The sequence below is a fragment of the Pipra filicauda genome, unplaced genomic scaffold (genome assembly GCF_003945595.2).
Source record: "Pipra filicauda isolate LSUMZ 115617 unplaced genomic scaffold, ASM394559v2 scaffold134_size1991817_pilon, whole genome shotgun sequence".
Lineage (NCBI taxonomy): Eukaryota > Metazoa > Chordata > Aves > Passeriformes > Pipridae > Pipra > Pipra filicauda.
In genome coordinates this window covers 1,114,633-1,120,152 of record NW_024103818.1, presented here as the reverse complement: position 1 = coordinate 1,120,152, position 5,520 = coordinate 1,114,633, and the positions used below count along the sequence as shown (strand labels likewise).

The 5,520-nt window shown below is 34.3% G+C and overlaps 1 long non-coding RNA gene across 1 annotated transcript; it reads left to right on the top strand.

The window, feature by feature from the left end:
• Window positions 1-505: 505 nt before the first annotated feature.
• On the top strand, window positions 506-4,606 carry LOC120322595. Its single transcript, XR_005562391.1, has 3 exons — window positions 506-602; window positions 1,678-1,773; window positions 4,554-4,606. It is a non-coding gene; the product is annotated as an uncharacterized LOC120322595 (long non-coding RNA).
• Window positions 4,607-5,520: the final 914 nt, after the last annotated feature.

The following is a 5,520-nucleotide window of genomic DNA, read 5'->3' as shown; positions in this document are numbered from 1 at the left end:
GAAGTATTAAACTGTCTCCTTAAAAAAAGATACTTTGAACAAATGTCAAATATAAACTATGCTTACAGGCATTTAAACTCACTAGCAGATGCTGACATGATAGACTGTTATTTTTGCTGCTGTAGTCAACACAGGAACAAATTACCATGGTGCTCTACATCTTTGATTCTTATTCTTTACTTTGGTGTTGATTAGGGTTTAAGCTCCCTGGGCCTCAGCTCTTAGTAATTTTATATTAATTCATAGCTTCTTCCTCAGTCCTTTTGTAAGTTTAATTTGATATTATGTTAGGTGAAATTTGCTTTATGATAATAGTGGTAATAAAGACTGATGGCGTCTTTACTTAATGGAGCTATTTTGTGAATCTGTATAAAGCTTTTCTCATTCTGCCAAGAGCAGAGCATCTGTGATTATTACAGTGTAGTTTAAAGTAGAGATTTGAGACAGAGAGACATGTTCTGCTTTTGGCTGCCTAAGTGAACCTCTCTTTCTTTTCATTAGAAGTCACATGTCTGCAGTGGAAAACAGTATTTGACCCCACAACACCGAGGCTGACCATCAGGGCCAGAACAAGAAATTACTTGGAGAGGAACCATGTATTAGTTAGTTCTTTTTTTTCAAGATGTATTGAGCTTTAAGCTGTAATTATTATTTTCAGGTATTCTTTTGCAGTTTTCACCCAATAACAACATTTCTAATTCTATAAAATTTTGTTTAAGTGCATTCTAATCTGCACTTCTCAGGAGTGCAGTGGAAACTCAGAACTCAGGGAAGGATATTCTAACTCTCTAGGCTAGAGTTTGTCTGGGGAAGGAGGTTTAAAGATATGCCCTGTAAAAATGTGTTTGGAAGTCTTCACTATAGATACAAATTTTCGAGTTCTTGCATTGTATCTCATCTAGGATAATATTATTCTATCCTAGAAATCTGTAATCGTAGACACCTGTAATATCCTAGACAGTGATTCAAAACACAATATGAGCATCCCCAGCAACATCAATTGAATGATCTGATGTGTCACTTTGTGCTATAATCTGTGCTAGCTCATTTTCCTCATCATTTTACTGATGTTATTTTCTAAACTGAACATTAACAGTAAAATTAATATTGACCAGTATAGTCCATGATATATTATTTTCCTATATTCATAATACATTATGAAACCAAAGTATATTAGACTTAAAAATAAACAAGCAAGACTTGACTCTCCCGGAACAATTAAAATATCTTATAGACACATGACTAAAATCTCTAGAATTAAAAGTATATATATTCACATCATTCCTTCTGTTGTGTTTTTTTTTTTGTTCAAGTAAAAAGAACTTCCTTAGATACAGGTTGAATACTAAACAGAAAAAGAAAGTAAGGTGATATTTTTAAGGCATCAACCTTTTTTTGTAAGCTTTGTTTAGGTGAAAAAGATTTGTAACTGCACTAAGACAACCAACCATTTAGTGAGGAATCTTCCAAGTCTTCTCTGTGATATAGAAAATCGTATTCGATGGGGCTTTGTCCTCCCTATTTGTAGTCCTTTTCATGAGGAATCATGTCATTGCTTATGGCATTAGATAGTGGCGAACATGGCTGTATGTCACAGAAGGCCAGGATAAACAAGAGAACTTGACCTAGCTTTTTTCGCTTTGCTGTGCTCCTCTTTTTTTTTTTTTTCTTCCCCAGAATCTTTGTGCTAAATGGATTGAAGTAGATTTGGTTTGTACTTCTCAGAGAGGATTCAATGTGACATGTTATGGGAAGCTCTGGCAGAAATATGTGGTAAGTAGGTCACAACAGCTATGTTGATTAGCATATTGGTGATTTAAAACCACAATATCAGTTATAGAGTGGCAGACGAATAACATAAAATTCTGCGTATTTGTTGGGAGCAGGAATTTTTCCAGCGTGAGACCAAGCTGAGTAACCATGCTGTACTAGCAATATATTTATTTTTCTTAAAACCCTAACCCCCTCATGAAATGTTTTTAGCCCTCAGCTTAGCCTGAGGCCAAATCCAAGGAAAGTAGCCTAAAGCTCATGATGAATGTTTACTGACTTTTGTGGTCAGTGTTTCTCAGGAGTAAATTGTAAAGAGCATATGAGCTGCACTTTATGTTTCCAGCTTCAGGCTGTGGAAAGGAGTTGGAGGAAGGGTATGCCATTTAAAATTACCCCAAATTATGTTCACAAAATATGCTTCACCTTTTCACAGCTGTGCATACTGAAATCACTTAAATATTGCATTCCCTGCTAGGAAGTCAAATACACCTACCTCATGTGGTTTAAATAAAATAAGAAGCGAGTTCATTTAGCAAACAAGACAAATAATTCAACATGAAAATCTAGGGGCTAGGAAATGATCTTGGGAGCTTCTGGGCAAACCTTGATATTTTGCACAAGGGAAGTGTGCAGCAATCCCTTCCCTAGATTATCAGCAGGATGTGCTCTGCCTTTTTCTTACTGTCTTTATTCATGTCTCAGCAGCCTGCCACAAGCAATATGCCAAGCTCATACGAAAACCTGTCCGTGTAACACACAAATGTGTGCACACAAACACACATACACAGTTCATTTCAGAAGATTCCACATAACCTTAATAAAAACTGCTTTCTGAAGTAGAAAATTTATTGAGCTACGCTTGCACAAGCTCTTTGCTGAAAAGATGAATTTTACAAAATATAGTTACAAGATTTTCTGCTGTAACTGTCATGATTATGATCTATTTCCATAGTTCAGTATTTTTCTGTAGTAATTTTAGAGTCATGCATGTCCAATAAAGTATCACTGGACATAGAAGTCAATATTAATAATCTGTTTCCACATAGCAACAATATGTATGCATGTTATATTTACCTGTATATTACACTTTGAGAGAATTTGGATAGCATATCAGATTAGAGGTGAACTTTGAGATTAAGGTACGATGACTTAAAGTTGATTGGCTGAAGACAACAAAGAAATTTTTCGTGCAAACTGTCTACATTTTAAATGATTACATTTTATTAAAAGGACAACTATGATAAAAATCTTAATATAATTTTTGAATACTTTTAAATTGTAATTTCAAAATGTGTATTTTTTTTTAATTTGAAAGAAAGAGGTAAAGCAACAACTGATCTGAAGGCTGTAATCTGAAAGCAAATAAATTATGTATTTCTGTGTTTGCATCAGGTAAAATCAGAAATCACTTCCAATCAGATCTTCACAGATTAATAGCACACTAGTCTGTATAACTGAGCAATAAAAACACTGGCATTGATTAGAACTGGCTTTTGGCATTACTTTAAGTACACAAAGCAAGAAAGCACAGAATACTGACCAAACTAGGTCCATCTACTCCTTTTAAATCATAATTTCAACACTGGAAACTATGAAATTTGAGGGAATGGCAAACCTTAGCATACATTTGGCTTCAATGTTGTCTGTTTCTCTTTAGAAATAAAGTTCCTATCCAGACAGCTAAAGTTTTACTTTTGCTTATGTATAACAAGAACCAATTCCATTTTTCTGCATGAACTTATGGTAAAAACTGGGTTCCTTCCACTTACGTTCTGTCCAGTAGAGTCTTCTAGGCAAGTAGAGAAGAGATTAGTATAATAAGAGTAAAGAAATCTCTAATAGGAGTTAGTTATGGGTCAGTTATAGTAAAGGGGTTCAGGTATAAAAAAAATTTTAACATATATACATATATACATTTGCATGTAGGTGTTTATATATGTAAAATATATATTAAAATAAACTTATATGTACATGTATGTGTAGGAACTCTTACTGACTGCTGATGGATCCTCCATTTTTTTCAATTATCTTATTAGTCTTTTTAAAATTTATTCTTGTTGTTAATATAAAAGCATGAAAATGCTCTTTATTTTTTAACCTCTTTAGCCTCACTCTATTGTACATTTTACAGATGCCATTGGGTATTTTTTTTTTGTTGTTGTTGTTTTTTTTGTTTTGTTTTGTTTTGTTTTGTTTTGTTTTGTTTTGTTTTGTTTTGTTTTTCCTTTAATATTTGGGAGTATGTTTTCAAATCACCCCTGTGGAGTACAGGGCAATCCAACAAAATGTAAGCACTGGGACAGCAAGCAAATGTATCCTCAATATGTAGTGCCTCATTTAGCTATGACTGACAGGTGCAAAATACTACTGAATCAGAAATGACAGGTATAACAACGGGCAGGACAGGAGACTTACAAACCAGATTTTCCTGGAAGCATCTTCTGCAATAGATGATCCCATATACTTAGTATGGGAATATCTAATTACAATTTTCATGTGTTAAAATGAAGGAAAATATTGATAGAATAAAATAGAAATCCCCAAAGAACAGAGCACAGATGTTCTTCATAGTGATTTTGGCCTTAGGGAAGTTTGGGGAACAGAAGTGACTAGAGGCTCTGGGTAAATTTTCTGGGTGATATGCAAGGAATTACATACATGATTCCAGCTGTTGTAATGGGATGGAATCATTATTACAAGAATGATTCCTTATGTACACGGTTGAAAAATTACATGCAAACTTTCAAAGAATTCACTTTCATATAACTTTGTTTCTTCAGGTAGAAACATTTAGTGAATAAGAAGCAACCAAGACAGAGAAGGCCTTTTTTACCTGCTTCTAGGAGAGCAAAAAATTTAAAATAAAGAAATCTGCAGATATAAACCTGGCTCTGCCACTGTAATGATAGTGGCATTCCCTTGTCCTGGCCTAGGGCATTGTTTGAATAAGCGAAATTCCAATTTATCTGAGATTTTTGACCGGAGAGAGATCACTACAGGCCTGGTGATTATATCTTTCTTTATTTGATTGGACATAGCATTTGAGAAGACCTCCTAAGTCATTAGGACCAGTTTCACTTGCTAGTACAGACAAATATGTCATATAAATTAATATCAATAATGTAATTCAAAAATCTTTTAATATGCAGAGATTTTATTTACCCCTCCTGTGATATAAAAAACAACATAAGAATAAGAGTTAGGTTTTGATTTTTGAGAAGAAAGAATTTCACAGAACTGTTTGCAGTAAAATAAAGAAAGGTTCAAATGCTGATTTACTGTCTTGGAAAGACACTAGTGAGAAATAGCAGAGAAACTCTAACACACATCCATACCTCCCATTTCTCTGTCTCTATTATTCGTGTCATGTGCAAAGGTGTTTTTCCTGATCCTTCCGCTTCTGTTGCCATTAATTTACATTTTGAAAAATAGTTTTTGCTTAACAGTTAGGGACCATAAATTGGTTCTTTATGACCCTTCTAGTCCATTTGGCTACAGAGTGAAACAAGATTCAGCCTGAAAGGGAAAGCAGCTGAGAGTGACAGTGGATTTCATAAAGGGCATATAAGAGGCTGCAAGGAAAAGCCTGAATCACCCCCATCTCTGCTTCTGAGTTATTAGGCCACATCTCACTCAAAAGATTAAACATTTTATCTCACAGGTCATTCCATTTTATTGCAGTGTTGCCTTTAGCTATGCTATAGTTAAGGTTCTGTCAGTATTTCTATTATAGGCCCCTATTTTCTG